Here is an 18,645-nt window from a genome sequence, read left to right on the forward strand (position 1 = left end):
CTAAACGTCTATAGCAACAGGTCACGCGAAAATGCACTTTCGATGAGAAGAGCAAAATATATTTTTCTCTTGTTAAGTGTAGTCAGTCCACGGGTCATCCATTACTTATGGGATTATATCTCTTCCCCAACAGGAAGTTGCAAGAGGATCACCCAAGCAGAGCTGCTACATAGCTCCTCCACTCACATGTCATATCCAGTCATTCTCTTGCAACCTAACTAAAGATAGGTTGTTGTGAGAGGTCTGTGGTGTTTTTAAACTTAGTTTATTTCTTCAATCAAAAGTTTGTTATTTTAAATGGCACCGGAGTGTGCTGTTTGTTTCTCAGGCAGCATTAGAAGAAGAATCTGCCTGCGTTTTCTATGATCTTAGCAGATGTAACTAAGATCCACTGGCTGTTCTCGCACATTCTGAGGAGTGAGGTAACTTCAGAAAAGGGGAATAGCATGCAGGGCCCCCCTGCAAACGAGGTATGTGCAGTATATTATTTTTCTAAGCATTGGAATTGACTGAGAAATTACTGCTGATACCAATGTAATGTAAGTTCAGCCTTAAATGCAGTGGTAGCGACTGGTATTAGGCTGATGAGTGTGTGTACACTGAAGTATTTTTCTAGGGAATGGAATTTGACTCAGAAAATACTGTTAATACTGAAGTAATGTATGAGCCTTAACTGCAGTAAAAGCGACTGGTAGCAGGCTTATTAATAACACTTCATAACTTTTAAAATGTATGTTCAAAACGTTTACTGGCATGTTAATCGTTTTTTGTGAGGTACTTGGTGATAAAACTTATTGGGGCATGATTTTTACCACATGGCTAACTTTTGTTTCTGCATAGAAACAGTTAACTGAGCTTCCCCACTGTTGTAATATGAGTGGGAGGGGCCTATTTTAGCGCTTTTTTGCGCAGTAAAAATTCAGTCACAATCTTCCTACTTCATCCTCTATGATCCAGGACGTCTCTAGAGAGCTCAGGGGTCTTCAAAATTCATTTTGAGGGAGGTAATCAGTCACAGCAGACCTGTGACAGTGTGTTTGACTGTGATAAAAACGTTAATTATTAAATTGTTATCCGTTTTTGGGTATTAAGGGGTTAATCATCCATTTGCTGGTGGGTGCAATCCTTTGCTAACTTAATACATTTACTGTGAAAATTTGGTTGCTATAACTAATTTGGTTCATTGTTATTTCAACTGTGACAGCTTTTTGTGCTTCTTAAAGGCACAGTAGCGTTTTTTATATTGCTTGTAAATTTATTTGAAAAGTATTTTCCAAGCTTGCTAGTCTCATTGCTAGTCTGTTTAAACATGTCTGACACAGATGAATCTGTTTGTTCACTATGTATGAAGGCCAATGTGGAGCCCCATAGAAAGTTGTGTACTAAATGCATTGATGTAACTTTAAATAAAAGTCAGTCTTTACATGTAAAGAAATTATCACCAGACAACAAGGGGGAAGTTATGCCGACTAACTCTCCTCACGTGTCAGTACCTTCGCCTCCCGCTCAGGAGGTGCGTGATTTTGTGGCGCCAAGTACATCAGGGAGGCCCTTACAAATCACTTTGCAAGACATGGCTACTGTTATGACAGAAGTATTATCTAAATTGCCAGAATTAAGAGGCAAGCGTGATAGCTCTGGGTTAAGGACAGAGCGCGCTGATGATGTGAGAGCCATGTCCGATACTGCGTCACAATTTGCAGAACATGAAGACGGAGAGCTTCATTCTGTGGGTGACGGATCTGATCCAGGGAGACTGGATTCAGAGATTTCTAATTTTAAATTTAAGCTTGAGAACCTCCGCATATTGCTAGGGGAGGTATTAGCGGCTCTGAATGATTGTAACACGGTTGCAATTCCAGAAAAATTATGTAGGTTGGATAGATACTATGCGGTACCGGTGTGTACTGACGTGTTTCCTATACCTAAAAGGCAAACAGAGATTATTAGCAAGGAGTGGGATAGACCCGGTGTGCCTTTCTCCAACATTGGTGTGTCCGGTCCACGGCGTCATCCTTACTTGTGGGATATTCTCTTCCCCAACAGGAAATGGCAAAGAGTCCCAGCAAAGCTGGTCACATGATCCCTCCTAGGCTCCGCCCACCCCAGTCATTCTCTTTGCCGTTGCACAGGCAACATCTCCACGGAGATGGTTAAGAGTTTTTTTGGTGTTTAAATGTAGTTTTTATTCTTCTATCAAGTGTTTGTTATTTTAAAATAGTGCTGGTATGTACTATTTACTCTGAAACAGAAAAGGATGAAGATTTCTGTTTGTAAGAGGAAGATGATTTTAGCAGACAGTTACTAAAATCGATTGCTGTTTCCACACAGGACTGTTGAGATGAAGTAACTTCAGTTGGGGGAAACAGTTAGCAGACCTTTCTGCTCAAGGTATGACTAGCCATATTTCTAACAAGACCATGTAATGCTGGAAGGCTGTCATTTCCCCTCATGGGGACCGGTAAGCCATTTTCTTAGTTAAACATAAAAGAATAAAGGGCTTCAAAAAGGGCTTCAAAAACTGGTAGACATTTTTCTGGGCTAAAACGATTGCTTTACTAGGCATATTATGCAGATTCTAACTAATAATGGTTATTATAATCTTGGGGATTGTTTAGAAAAACGACAGGCACTGTGTTGGACACCTTTTTCAGATGGGGGCCTTTTCTAGTTATAGACAGAGCCTCATTTTCGCGCCACTAATGCGCAGTTGTTTTTGGAGAGCAAGGCATGCAGATGCATGTGTGAGGAGCTAAGAATCACTGAAAAAGCTTATAGAAGGCATCATTTGGTATCGTATTCCCCTCTGGGCTTGGTTGGGTCTCAGCAAAGCATATAGCTGGGACTGTATAGGGGTTAAATGTAAAAACGGCTCCGGTTCTGTTATTTTAAGGGTTAAAGCTCTGAAATTTGGTGTGCAATACTTTTAATGCTTTAAGACACTGTGGTGAAATTTTGGTGAATTTCGAACAATTCCTTCATACTTTTTCACATATTCAGTAATAAAGTGTTTTCAGTTTGAAATTTAAAGTGACAGTAACGGTTTTATTTCTCCAACATAGGTGTGTCCGGTCCACGGCGTCATCCTTACTTGTGGGATATTCTCTTCCCCAACAGGAAATGGCAAAGAGCCCAGCAAAGCTGGTCACATGATCCCTCCTAGGCTCCGCCTACCCCAGTCATTCTCTTTGCCGTTGTACAGGCAACATCTCCACGGAGATGGCTTAGAGTTTTTTAGTGTTTAACTGTAGTTTTTATTATTCAATCAAGAGTTTGTTATTTTGAAATAGTGCTGGTATGTACTATTTACTCAGAAACAGAAAAGAGATGAAGATTTCTGTTTGTATGAGGAAAATGATTTTAGCAACCGTCACTAAAATCCATGGCTGTTCCACACAGGACTGTTGAGAGCAATTAACTTCAGTTGGGGGAACAGTGAGCAGTCTCTTGCTGCTTGAGGTATGACACATTCTAACAAGACGATGTAATGCTGGAAGCTGTCATTTTCCCTATGGGATCCGGTAAGCCATGTGTATTACGATCATAAATAAGGGCTTCACAAGGGCTTATTAAGACTGTAGACTTTTTCTGGGCTAAATCGATTCATTATTAACACATATTTAGCCTTGAGGAATCATTTTCGCGCCGGTGTTGCGCACTTGTTTTTGAGAGGCATGGCATGCAGTCGCATGTGAGAGGAGCTCTGATACTTAGAAAAGACTTTCTGAAGGCGTCATTTGGTATCGTATTCCCCTTTGGGCTTGGTTGGGTCTCAGCAAAGCAGATACCAGGGACTGTAAAGGGGTTAAAGTTCAGAACGGCTCCGGTTCCGTTATTTTAAGGGTTAAAGCTTCCAAATTTGGTGTGCAATACTTTTAAGGCTTTAAGACACTGTGGTGAAAATTTGGTGAATTTTGAACAATTCCTTCATGTTTTTTCGCAATTGCAGTAATAAAGTGTGTTCAGTTTAAAATTTAAAGTGACAGTAACGGTTTTATTTTAAAACGTTTTTTGTACTTTGTTATCAAGTTTATGCCTGTTTAACATGTCTGAACTACCAGATAGACTGTGTTCTGAATGTGGGGAAGCCAGAATTCCTATTCATTTAAATAAATGTGATTTATGTGACAATGACAATGATGCCCAAGATGATTCCTCAAGTGAGGGGAGTAAGCATGGTACTGCATCATTCCCTCCTTCGTCTACACGAGTCTTGCCCACTCAGGAGGCCCCTAGTACATCTAGCGCGCCAATACTCCTTACTATGCAACAATTAACGGCTGTAATGGATAATTCTGTCAAAAACATTTTAGCCAAAATGAACACTTATCAGCGTAAGCGCGACTGCTCTGTTTTAAATACTGAAGAGCATGACGACGCTGATAATAATGTTTCTGAAGGGCCCCTAACCCAGTCTGATGGGGCCAGGGAGGTTTTGTCTGAGGGAGAAATTACTGATTCAGGGAACATTTCTCAACAAGCTGAACCTGATGTGATTACATTTAAATTTAAGTTGGAACATCTCCGCATTCTGCTTAAGGAGGTATTATCCACTCTGGATGATTGTGACAAGTTGGTCATCCCAGAGAAACTATGTAAAATGGACAAGTTCCTAGAGGTGCCGGGGCTCCCAGAAGCTTTTCCTATACCCAAGCGGGTGGCGGACATTGTTAATAAAGAATGGGAAAGGCCCGGTATTCCTTTCGTCCCTCCCCCCATATTTAAAAAATTGTTTCCTATGGTCGACCCCAGAAAGGACTTATGGCAGACAGTCCCCAAGGTCGAGGGAGCGGTTTCCACTTTAAACAAACGCACCACTATACCCATAGAGGATAGTTGTGCTTTCAAAGATCCTATGGATAAAAAATTAGAAGGTTTGCTTAAAAAGATGTTTGTTCAGCAGGGTTACCTTCTACAACCAATTTCATGCGTTGTCCCTGTCGCTACAGCCGCATGTTTCTGGTTCGATGAGCTGATAAAGGCGGTTGATAGTGATTCTCCTCCTTATGAGGAGATTATGGACAGAATCAATGCTCTCAAATTGGCTAATTCTTTTACCCTAGACGCCACTTTGCAATTGGCTAGGTTAGCGGCTAAGAATTCTGGGTTTGCTATTGTGGCGCGCAGAGCGCTTTGGTTGAAATCTTGGTCGGCTGATGCGTCTTCCAAGAACAAGCTACTTAACGTTCCTTTCAAGGGGAAAACGCTGTTTGGCCCTGACTTGAAAGAGATTATCTCTGATATCACTGGGGGTAAGGGCCACGCCCTTCCTCAGGATCGGCCTTTCAAGGCAAAAAATAAACCTAATTTTCGCCCCTTTCGTAGAAACGGACCAGCCCAAAGTGCTACGTCCTCTAAGCAAGAGGGTAATACTTCTCAAGCCAAGCCAGCTTGGAGACCAATGCAAGGCTGGAACAAGGGAAAGCAGGCCAAGAAACCTGCCACTGCTACCAAGACAGCATGAAATGTTGGCCCCCGATCCGGGACCGGATCTGGTGGGGGGCAGACTCTCTCTCTTCGCTCAGGCTTGGGCAAGAGATGTTCTGGATCCTTGGGCGCTAGAAATAGTCTCCCAAGGTTATCTTCTGGAATTCAAGGGGCTTCCCCCAAGGGGGAGGTTCCACAGGTCTCAGTTGTCTTCAGACCACATAAAAAGACAGGCATTCTTACATTGTGTAGAAGACCTGTTAAAAATGGGAGTGATTCATCCTGTTCCATTAAGAGAACAAGGGATGGGGTTCTACTCCAATCTGTTCATCGTTCCCAAAAAAGAGGGAACGTTCAGACCAATCTTAGATCTCAAGATCTTAAACAAGTTTCTCAAGGTTCCATCGTTCAAGATGGAAACCATTCGAACTATTCTTCCTTCCATCCAGGAAGGTCAATTCATGACCACGGTGGATTTAAAGGATGCGTATCTACATATTCCTATCCACAAGGAACATCATCGGTTCCTAAGGTTCGCATTCCTGGACAAGCATTACCAGTTCGTGGCGCTTCCTTTCGGATTAGCCACTGCTCCAAGGATTTTCACAAAGGTACTAGGGTCCCTTCTAGCTGTGCTAAGACCAAGGGGCATTGCTGTAGTACCTTACTTGGACGACATTCTGATTCAAGCGTCGTCCCTTCCTCAAGCAAAGGCTCACACGGACATAGTCCTGGCCTTTCTCAGATCTCACGGATGGAAAGTGAACGTGGAAAAGAGTTCTCTATCTCCGTCAACAAGGGTTCCCTTCTTGGGAACAATAATAGACTCCTTAGAAATGAGGATATTTCTGACAGAGGCCAGAAAAACAAAGCTTCTAGACTCTTGTCGGATACTTCATTCCGTTCCTCTTCCTTCCATAGCTCAGTGCATGGAAGTGATCGGGTTGATGGTAGCGGCAATGGACATAGTTCCTTTTGCGCGCATTCATCTAAGACCATTACAACTGTGCATGCTCAGTCAGTGGAATGGGGATTATACAGACTTGTCTCCGAAGATACAAGTAAATCAGAGGACCAGAGATTCACTCCGTTGGTGGCTGTCCCTGGACAACCTGTCACAAGGGATGACATTCCACAGACCAGAGTGGGTCATTGTCACGACCGACGCCAGTCTGATGGGCTGGGGCGCGGTCTGGGGATCCCTGAAAGCTCAGGGTCTTTGGTCTCGGGAAGAATCTCTTCTACCGATAAATATTCTGGAACTGAGAGCGATATTCAATGCTCTCAAGGCTTGGCCTCAGCTAGCGAGGGCCAAGTTCATACGGTTTCAATCAGACAACATGACAACTGTTGCGTACATCAACCATCAGGGGGGAACAAGGAGTTCCCTAGCGATGGAAGAAGTGACCAAAATCATTCTATGGGCGGAGTCTCACTCCTGCCACCTGTCCGCTATCCACATCCCAGGAGTGGAAAATTGGGAAGCGGATTTTCTGAGTCGTCAGACATTGCATCCGGGGGAGTGGGAACTCCATCCGGAAATCTTTGCCCAAGTCACTCAGCTGTGGGGCATTCCAGACATGGATCTGATGGCCTCTCGTCAGAACTTCAAAGTTCCTTGCTACGGGTCCAGATCCAGGGATCCCAAGGCGGCTCTAGTGGATGCACTAGTAGCACCTTGGACCTTCAAACTAGCTTATGTGTTCCCGCCGTTTCCTCTCATCCCCAGGCTGGTAGCCAGGATCAATCAGGAGAGGGCGTCGGTGATCTTGATAGCTCCTGCGTGGCCACGCAGGACTTGGTATGCAGATCTGGTGAATATGTCATCGGCTCCACCTTGGAAGCTACCTTTGAGACGAGACCTTCTTGTTCAGGGTCCGTTTGAACATCCGAACCTGGTTTCACTCCAGCTGACTGCTTGGAGATTGAACGCTTGATCTTATCGAAGCGAGGGTTCTCAGATTCTGTTATCGATACTCTTGTTCAGGCCAGAAAGCCTGTAACTAGAAAGATTTACCACAAAATTTGGAAAAAATATATCTGTTGGTGTGAATCTAAAGGATTCCCTTGGGACAAGGTTAAGATTCCTAAGATTCTATCCTTCCTTCAAGAAGGATTGGAAAAAGGATTATCTGCAAGTTCCCTGAAGGGACAGATTTCTGCCTTGTCTGTGTTACTTCACAAAAAGCTGGCAGCTGTGCCAGATGTTCAAGCCTTTGTTCAGGCTCTGGTTAGAATTAAGCCTGTTTACAAACCTTTGACTCCTCCTTGGAGTCTCAATTTAGTTCTTTCAGTTCTTCAGGGGGTTCCGTTTGAACCCTTACATTCCGTTGATATTAAGTTATTATCTTGGAAAGTTTTGTTTTTAGTTGCAATTTCTTCTGCTAGAAGAGTTTCAGAATTATCTGCTCTGCAGTGTTCTCCTCCTTATCTGGTGTTCCATGCAGATAAGGTGGTTTTACGTACTAAACCTGGTTTTCTTCCAAAAGTTGTTTCTAACAAAAACATTAACCAGGAGATTATCGTACCTTCTCTGTGTCCGAAACCAGTTTCAAAGAAGGAACGTTTGTTGCACAATTTGGATGTTGTTCGCGCTCTAAAATTCTATTTAGATGCTACAAAGGATTTTAGACAAACATCTTCCTTGTTTGTTGTTTATTCCGGTAAAAGGAGAGGTCAAAAAGCAACTTCTACCTCTCTCTCTTTTTGGATTAAAAGCATCATCAGATTGGCTTACGAGACTGCCGGACGGCAGCCTCCCGAAAGAATCACAGCTCATTCCACTAGGGCTGTGGCTTCCACATGGGCCTTCAAGAACGAGGCTTCTGTTGATCAGATATGTAGGGCAGCGACTTGGTCTTCACTGCACACTTTTACCAAATTTTACAAGTTTGATACTTTTGCTTCTTCTGAGGCTATTTTTGGGAGAAAGGTTTTGCAAACCGTGGTGCCTTCCATTTAGGTGACCTGATTTGCTCCCTCCCTTCATCCGTGTCCTAAAGCTTTGGTATTGGTTCCCACAAGTAAGGATGACGCCGTGGACCGGACACACCTATGTTGGAGAAAACAGAATTTATGTTTACCTGATAAATTACTTTCTCCAACGGTGTGTCCGGTCCACGGCCCGCCCTGGTTTTTTTAATCAGGTCTGATAATTTATTTTCTTTAACTACAGTCACCACGGTACCATATGGTTTCTCCTATGCAAATATTCCTCCTTAACGTCGGTCGAATGACTGGGGTAGGCGGAGCCTAGGAGGGATCATGTGACCAGCTTTGCTGGGCTCTTTGCCATTTCCTGTTGGGGAAGAGAATATCCCACAAGTAAGGATGACGCCGTGGACCGGACACACCGTTGGAGAAAGTAATTTATCAGGTAAACATAAATTCTGTTTTTAAAACGTTTTTTGTGCTTTGTTGACAAGTTTAAGCCTGTTTAACATGTCTGTACCATCAAATAAGCTATGTTCTATATGTATGAAAGCCAATGTGTCTCCCCATTTAAATTTATGTGATAATTGTGCCATAGTGTCCAAACAAAGTAAGGAAAGTAATGCCACAGATAATGATATTGCCCAAGATGATTCCTCAAATGAGGGGAGTAAACATGATACTACATCATCCCCTACTGTGTCTACACCAGTTATGCCCACACAGGAGGCCCCTAGTACATCTAGTGCACCAATACTTATTACCATGCAACAATTAACGGCTGTAATGGATAACTCTATAGCAAATCTTTTATCCAAAATGCCTACTTATCAGAGAAAGCGCGATTGCTCTGTTTTAAACACTGAAGAGCAAGAGGACGCTGATGATAATTGTTCTGTCATACCCTCACACCAATCTGAAGGGGCCATGAGGGAGGTTTTGTCTGAGGGAGAAATTTCAGATTCAGGAAAGATTTCTCATCAAGCTGAACCTGATGTTGTGACATTTAAATTTAAATTAGAACATCTCCGCGCACTGCTTAAGGAGGTATTATCTACTCTGGATGATTGTGACAATTTGGTCATTCCAGAGAAGTTATGTAAGATGGACAAGTTCCTAGAGGTTCCGGTGCCCCCCGACGCTTTTCCTATACCCAAGCGGGTGGCGGACATAGTAAATAAAGAGTGGGAAAGGCCCGGCATACCTTTTGTCCCCCCCCCCTATATTTAAGAAATTATTTCCTATAGTCGACCCCAGAAAGGACTTATGGCAGACAGTCCCCAAGGCCGAGGGGGCGGTTTCTACTCTAAACAAACGCACTACTATTCCTATCGAAGATAGTTGTGCTTTCAAAGATCCTATGGATAAAAAATTAGAGGGTTTGCTTAAAAAGATTTTTGTTCAGCAAGGTTACCTTCTACAACCAATTTCATGCATTGTTCCTGTCACTACGGCAGCGTGTTTCTGGTTCGAGGAACTAGAAAAGTTGCTCAATAAAGAATCTTTGTATGAGGAGGTTATGGACAGAGTTCAAGCACTTAAATTGGCTAACTCTTTTATTTTAGATGCCGCTTTGCAATTAGCTAGATTAGCGGCGAAAAATTCAGGGTTTGCTATCGTGGCGCGCAGAGCGCTTTGGCTAAAGTCTTGGTCAGCGGATGTGTCTTCCAAGACAAAATTGCTTAACATTCCTTTCAAGGGTAAAACATTATTTGGACCTGATTTGAAAGAGATTATTTCAGACATCACTGGGGGAAAGGGCCACGCCCTCCCACAGGATAGGTCTTTAAAAGGCTAAAAATAAGCCTAATTTTCGTCCCTTTCGCAGAAACGGACCAGCCTCTAATTCTACATCCTCTAAGCAAGAGGGTAATACTTCACAACCCAAACCAGCCTGGAAACCAATGCAAGGCTGGAACAAGGGTAAGCAGGCCAAGAAGCCTACCACTGCTACCAAAACAGCATGAAGGGATAGCCCCCGATCCGGGACCGGATCTGGTGGGGGGCAGACTTTCTCTCTTTGCTCAGGCTTGGGCAAGAGATGTTCAGGATCCTTGGGCGCTAGAAATAGTTTCTCAAGGTTATCTCCTGGAATTCAAGGAACTACCCCCAAGGGGAAGGTTCCACAGGTCTCAATTATCTTCAAACCAAATAAAAAGACAGGCATTCTTACATTGTGTAGAAGACCTGTTAAAGATGGGAGTGATTCATCCAGTTCCAATAAGAGAACAAGGGATGGGTTTTTATTCCAACCTGTTCATAGTTCCCAAAAAAGAGGGAACATTCAGACCAATTTTGGATCTCAAGATCCTAAACAAATTTCTCAGGGTACCATCGTTCAAAATGGAAACTATTCGAACGATCCTACCTACTATCCAGGAAAATCAATTTATGACTACCGTGGATTTAAAGGATGCGTACCTACATATTCCTATCCACAAGGAACATCATCAGTTCCTAAGGTTCGCTTTACCAGTTTGTGGCACTTCCATTCGGATTAGCCACTGCTCCAAGGATTTTCACAAAGGTACTAGGGTCCCTTCTAGCGGTTCTAAGACCAAGGGGCATTGCAGTAGTACCTTACTTGGACAACATCCTGATTCAAGCGTCGTCTCTGTCAAAAGCAAAGGCTCATACGGACATTGTCCTAGCCTTTCTCAGATCTCATGGATGGAAGGTGAACAAAGAAAAAAGTTCTCTGTCCCCGTCAACAAGAGTTCCCTTCTTGGGAACAATAATAGATTCCTTAGAAATGAGGATTTTTCTGACAGAGGTCAGAAAATCAAAAATTCTAAGCTCTTGTCAAGTACTTCATTCTGTTCTTCGTCCTTCCATAGCGCAGTGCATGGAAGTAATAGGATTGATGGTTGCAACAATGGACATAGTTCCTTTTGCACGAATTCATCTAAGACCATTACAACTGTGCATGCTGAAACAGTGGAATGGGGATTATACAGACTTGTCTCCGACGATTTAAGTAGATCAAAAGACCAGAGATTCACTCCGTTGGTGGCTGACCCTGGACAATCTGTCACAGGGAATGAGCTTCCGCAGACCAGAGTGGGTCATTGTCACGACCGACGCCAGCCTGGTGGGCTGGGGTGCGGTCTGGGAACCCCTGAAAGCTCAGGGTCTATGGTCTCGGGAAGAATTCCCGATAAACATTCTGGAACTGAGAGCGATATTCAATGCTCTCAAAGCTTGGCCTCAACTAGCAAAGGCCAAATTCATAAGGTTTAAATCAGACAACATGACGACTGTTGCATATATCAATCATCAGGGGGGAACAAGGAGTTCCCTGGCGATGGAAGAAGTGACCAAAATAATTCAATGGGCGGAGGATCACTCCTGCCACTTGTCTGCGATCCACATCCCAGGAGTGGAAAATTGGGAAGACATTCCATCCGGGGGAGTGGGAACTCCATCCGGAAATCTTTGCCCAAGTAACTCAATTATGGGGCATTCCAGACATGGATCTGATGGCGTCTCGTCAGAACTTCAAGGTTCCTTGCTACGGGTCCAGATCCAGGGATCCCAAGGCGACTCTAGTAGATGCACTAGTAGCACCTTGGACCTTCAACCTAGCTTATGTATTCCCACCGTTTCCTCTCATTCCCAGGCTGGTAGCCAGGATCAATCAGGAGAGGGCTTCGGTGATCTTGATAGCTCCTGCGTGACCACGCAGGACTTGGTATGCAGACCTGGTGAATATGTCATCGGCTCCACCATGGAAGCTACCTTTGAGACAGGACCTTCTTGTTCAAGGTCCATTCGAACATCCGAATCTGGTTTCTCTCCAGCTGACGGCTTGGAGATTGAACGCTTGATTTTATCAAAGCGTGGGTTTTCAGATTCTGTAATAGATACTCTGATTCAGGCTAGAAAGCCTGTAACTAGAAAAATTTACCATAAAATATGGAAAAAATATATCTGTTGGTGTGAATCCAAAGGATTGCCATGGAACAAGATAAAGATTCCTAAGATTCTATCCTTTCTACAAGAAGGTTTGGAGAAAGGATTATCTGCAAGTTCTCTAAAGGGACAGATCTCTGCTTTATCTGTCTTACTACACAAACGACTGGCAGCTATGCCAGATGTTCAAGCATTTGTTCAGGCTCTGGTTAGGATCAAGCCTGTTTACAGACCTTTGACTCCTCCCTGGAGTTTAAATCTAGTTCTTTCAGTTCTTCAAGGGGTTCCGTTTGAACCCTTACATTCCGTAGATATTAAGTTACTATCTTGGAAAGTTTTGTTTTTGGTTGCAATCTCTTCTGCTAGAAGAGTTTCAGAGTTATCTGCTCTGCAGTGTTCTCCTCCTTATCTGGTGTTCCATTCAGATAAGGTGGTTTTGCGTACTAAGCCTGGTTTTCTTCCTAAAGTTGTTTCTAACAAAAATATTAACCAGGAGATAGTTGTACCTTCTTTGTGTCCGAATCCAGTTTCAAAGAAGGAGCGTTTGTTACACAATTTGGACGTTGTCCGTGCTCTAAAATTCTATTTAGAGGCTACTAAAGATTTCAGACAAACATCATCCTTGTTTGTTGCTTATTCTGGTAAAAGGAGAGGTCAAAAAGCGACTTCCACCTCTCTTTCCTTTTGGCTTAAAAACATTATCCGTTTGGCTTATGAGACTGCCGGACGGCAGCCTCCTGAACGAATCACAGCTCACTCCACTAGGGCTGTGGCTTCCACATGGGCCTTCAAGAACGAGGCTTCTGTTGATCAGATATGTAAGGCAGCGACTTGGTCTTCACTGCACACTTTTGCCAAATTTTACAAATTTGATACTTTTGCTTCTTTGGAGGCTATTTTTGGGAGAAAGGTTTTGCAAGCTGTGGTGCCTTCCGTTTAGGTGACCTGATTTGCTCCCTCCCTTCATCCGTGTCCTAAAGCTTTGGTATTGGTTCCCACAAGTAAGGATGACGCCGTGGACCGGACACACCAATGTTGGAGAAAACAGAATTTATGCTTACCTGATAAATTACTTTCTCCAACGGTGTGTCCGGTCCACGGCCCGCCCTGGTTTTTTTAATCAGGTCTGATGAATTATTTTCTCTAACTACAGTCACCACGGTATCATATGATTTCTCCTATATATATTTCCTCCTGTCCGTCGGTCGAATGACTTGGGTGGGCGGAGCCTAGGAGGGATCATGTGACCAGCTTTGCTGGGACTCTCTGCCATTTCCTGTTGGGGAAGAGAATATCCCACAAGTAAGGATGACGCCGTGGACCGGACACACCGTTGGAGAAAGTAGTTTATCAGGTAAACATAAATTCTGTTTTTTCCCCTCCTCCCATATTTAGGAAAATGTTTCCTATAGACGCCACCACAAGAGACTTATGGCAGACGGTCCCTAAGGTGGAGGGAGCAGTTTCTACTTTAGCTAAGCGTACCACTATCCCGGTGGAGGATAGTTGTGCCTTTTCAGATCCAATGGATAAAAAATTAGAAGGTTACCTTAAGAAAATGTTTGGTCAACAAGGTTTTATCTTACAGCCCCTTGCATGCATTGCGCCTGTCACTGCTGCAGCGGCATTCTGGTTTGAGTCTCTGGAAGAGGCCATTCGCACAGCTCCATTGGAGGAAATTATGAACAAGCTTAAAGCACTTAAGCTAGCTAACGCATTTGTTTCTGATGCCGTCGTACATTTAACCAAACTTACGGCTAAGAACTCCGGATTTGCCATCCAAGCGCGCAGAGCGCTATGGCTTAAATCCTGGTCAGATGACGTGACTTCTAAATCTAAATTGCTTAATATTCCTTTCAAAGGGCAGACCTTATTCGGGCCCGGCTTGAAAGAAATTATCGCTGGCATTACGGGAGGTAAGGGCCATGCTCTGCCTCAGGACAGGGCCAAATCAAAGGCCAAACAGTCTAATTTTCGTGCCTTTCGTAACCTCAAGGCAGGAGCAGCATCAACTTCCTCCGCTCCAAAACAGGAAGGAGCTGTTGCTCGTTACAGACAGGGCTGGAAAACTAACCAGTCCTGGAACAAGGGCAAGCAGGCCAGAAAACCTGCTGCTGCCCCTAAGACAGCATGAAGAGAGGGCCCCCTTTCCGGAAACGGATCTAGTGGGGGGCAGACTTTCTCTCTTCGCCCAGGCTTGGGCAAGAGATGTCCAGGATCCCTGGGCGTTGGAGATCATATCTCAGGGATATCTTCTGGACTTCAAAGCTTCTCCTCCACAAGGGAGATTTCATCTTTCAAGGTTATCAGCAAACCAAATAAAGAAAGAGGCGTTTCTACGCTGTGTACAAGACCTCTTACTAATGGGGGTGATCCACCCAGTTCCGCGGACGGAACACGGGCAAGGATTCTATTCAAATCTGTTTATGGTTCCCAAGAAAGAGGGAACCTTCAGACCAATCTGGACTTAAAAATCCTAAACAAATTCCTAAGAGTTCCATCATTCAAAATGGAAACTATTCGAACCATCCTACCCATGATCCAAGAGGGTCAGTACATGACCACTGTGGACTTAAAGGATGCCTACCTTCACATACCGGTTCACAAGGATCATTATCGGTACCTAAGATTTGCCTTCCTAGACAGGCATTACCAGTTTGTAGCTCTTCCCTTCGGGTTAGCTACGGCTCCAAGAATCTTTACAAAGGTTCTGGGCTCACTTCTGGCGGTACTAAGACCGCGAGGCATAGCGGTGGCTCCGTACCTAGACGACATTCTGATACAAGCGTCAAGTTTTCAAACTGCCAAGTCTCATACAGAGATAGTTCTGGCATTTCTGAGGTCGCATGGGTGGAAGGTGAACGTGGAAAAGAGTTCTCTATTACCACTCACAAGGGTTCCCTTCCTAGGGACTCTTATAGATTCTGTAGAGATGAAAATTTACCTGACGGAGGCCAGGTTATCAAAACTTCTAAATGCTTGCCGTGCCCTTCATTCCATTCCACACCCGTCAGTAGCTGTGCGCTCAAAGGCGACCTCCTACCTGCGTACCGCTCTGATTTAACAGAGTCGGCCGATTTCTGACTAAATTCCCTATATACAATATCTATATGTCACACACACATCACAGCATACAACTATTATGAACAATACTACTGGTCATTCCATTATCCTCTTAGTCTATATCAGTAAAAAGAGGTGACCCTGTTTGTAGTGGATACAAATTGGAGCTATAAATATGTGAAAGAGAGGTAACTAAAAAGCTGTCATTAGCCTTACTAGTTTCCGCAAATATTCTACTGTCTAGTATATGCCCCAATAGGAGCTGTAAAGTTATCCCCAAATTTTAGCAACAATTGTATCCAGAGCGGATATAACTTAAAACAAAGCCGCTCGTGTATGCTGTGTAGTTGCTAGCAACCACGCTCAAACAGACTCCGCCCGCCGGCGCGTTTCCGTCACTGTAACGTGACTTCGTCAGGGCATAGGGCCAGCCCAATGTTAGGCCACGCTATTTGTACCCGATGGTTGTCAAGGTAATGGTTTGTGGCTCCACGGATATTCTGCGGAAGTGTTAAAAAAACCGCTTGGCATTTTATTAATCATCTCTTGTCAGTCATTTTACTGAACGTAATTTGTGTAAGTTTTTCGCCACCTATTATATAAAGGCTGCTACCAAAGTCATCGCAAGTAAATATTTCATGTATGTTTATACTCAATTGTGTATATTGGCTTTGTTATTTAGTATTATTCACAATAAAATTCTTAATCCTTGTCCTTATTACTTCCCATTTGTATGTGTCTAATCATAAGAGTGTTGGTATAAGTGGATATATCTTATCATAATAGCTTGAACTTAACTTCAGCAAGTTCATTAATATCTATCTGGAAGGTAATGTCTAAAGAGTTAAAGAGTCTATCTAAGCCAGGGAACCAATCACCTACACCTGGGACACAAATATGACATATTTTTCTTTGCTATAGAACAACTCAAAGTAAAAGGCAGAAAATGAGACATCACTAAGATGTTACTACAAAAAGAGTGTAGATGGATTCACGAATTACAGTCCTCAGCACCACGAGGATTAAATGAGGCAATGTCATTTAAATGCTTTTTATAAACCACTACACACATTGCATACATGTATTTGGCTTTAAGTTATGTCTGGATACTCCTTAAAAATGCACATAGCAATAGGTTTATTCACATTAGTCCTTATTTAGTTGGAGTGTTATAATATAATCTATATATCTTAAATAAATAATAGGGACATTTGTAATCCCTGTTGTAACAAACACTAGCATTTCTATCCTGAAGGAATATGTCGCAAAGTGATGCAGCAGTTATATTATACTAGATAAAGATCACACTAACAGGAATGATGATAATGATCAGTGTTATGATACTAACAGAAATGATGATAATGATTGGTGTCTGATACTAACTAGATAATTTTTTCTAGTTCTAGTTCAACAAAGATATTGGAGCTGTATCACACAAGTTCGGGATAAGTGATTGGTTCCCTGGCTTAGATAGACTCTTTAACTCTTTAGACATTACCTTCCAGATAGATATTAATGAACTTGCTGAAGTTAAGTACAAGCTATTATGATAAGATATATCCACTTATACCAACACTCTTATGATTAGACACATACAAATGGGAAGTAATAAGGACAAGGATTAAGAATTTTATTGTGAATAATACTAAATAACAAAGCCAATATACACAATTGAGTATAAACATACATGAAATATTTACTTGCGATGACTTTGGTAGCAGCCTTTATATAATAGGTGGCGAAAAACTTACACAAATTACGTTCAGTAAAATGACTGACAAGAGATGATTAATAAAATGCCAAGCGGTTTTTTAACACTTCCACAGAATATCCGTGGAGCCACAAACCGTTACCTTGACAACCATCGGGTACAAATAGCGTGGCCTAACGTTGGGCTGGCCCTATGCCCTGACGAAGTCACGTTACAGTGACTGAAACGCGTCAGCGGGCGGAGTCTGTTTGAGCGTGGTTGCTAGCAACTACACAGCATACACGAGCGGCTTTGTTTTAAGTTATATCCGCTCTGGATACAATTGTTGCTAAAATTTGGGGATAACTTTACAGCTCCTATTGGGGCATATACTAGACAGTAGAATATTTGCGGAAACTAGTAAGGCTAATGACAGCTTTTTAGTTACCTCTCTTTCACATATTTATAGCTCCAATTTGTATCCACTACAAACAGGGTCACCTCTTTTTACTGATATAGACTAAGAGGATAATGGAATGACCAGTAGTATTGTTCATAATAGTTGTATGCTGTGATGTGTGTGTGACATATAGATATTGTATATAGGGAATTTAGTCAGAAATCGGCCGACTCTGTTAAATCAGAGCGGTACGCAGGTAGGAGGTCGCCTTTGAGCGCACAGCTTTACAGACAGTGTGAATACTGTTGGGAATGGATTGATTGTGAATCACTAAGCATCCTACTTTTTTCGTTTTTCCTAATACTAGCTGATTAAAATCACACGCCATTACAGACTCTATAGCCCTTATTTTAATATAGATGCTATTCAAAGGCAACTGACTTATAGAAACTGGTAGTGGAATTCCCATGTTTCTTTATGGCCTTAATAGTATCTTTTTTAATTATAGATAGATACTGTATTGATTAAATCACACCTGTGGGGACTGGAAGGAATTATACCCAGACTCTTTTTGAACTATAGTATCTACCTATGGTAATGTTTGTTTTTGCATATTTGTTAAATAAAGTGTTAATTTAATTTTCTATTATTTATTCTAATAATGTGTGTATAATTCTACACTTGGCTTAAATGCCAAAATCCCCCCATTCTCCCTAAACTATAACAACAGCGATCTACATCCCAGGCGTGGAGAACTGGGAGGCGGATTTTCTAAGTCGCCAGACTTTTCATCCGGGGGAGTGGGAACTTCATCCGGAGGTCTTCGCTCAACTGATTCATCGTTGGGGCAAACCAGATCTGGATCTCATGGCGTCTCGCCAGAACGCCAAGCTTCCTTGTTACGGATCCAGGTCCAGGGACCCGGGAGCGGTGCTGATAGATGCTCTGACAGCCCCTTGGGTCTTCAACATGGCTTATGTGTTTCCACCATTTCCGATGCTTCCTCGACTGATTGCCAAGATCAAACAGGAGAGAGCATCTGTGATTCTGATAGCGCCTGCGTGGCCACGCAGGACCTGGTATGCAGACCTAGTGGACATGTCATCCTGTCCACCATGGTCTCTGCCTCTGAGGTAGGACCTTCTAATTCAGGGTCCTTTCAACCATCCAAATCTAATTTCTCTGAGGCTGACTGCATGGAGATTGAACGCTTGATTCTATC

The 18,645-nt window shown here is 43.0% G+C and overlaps 1 protein-coding gene across 1 annotated transcript in view; it reads left to right on the top strand.

The window, feature by feature from the left end:
* AKAP9 (A-kinase anchoring protein 9) overlaps positions 1-18,645 on the top strand; it is an 894,005-nt gene that overhangs the window by 697,801 nt on the left and 177,559 nt on the right. The window lies entirely within an intron of this gene.

This window comes from Bombina bombina, chromosome 5 (genome assembly GCF_027579735.1).
Source record: "Bombina bombina isolate aBomBom1 chromosome 5, aBomBom1.pri, whole genome shotgun sequence".
Taxonomy (NCBI): Eukaryota; Metazoa; Chordata; class Amphibia; order Anura; family Bombinatoridae; genus Bombina; species Bombina bombina.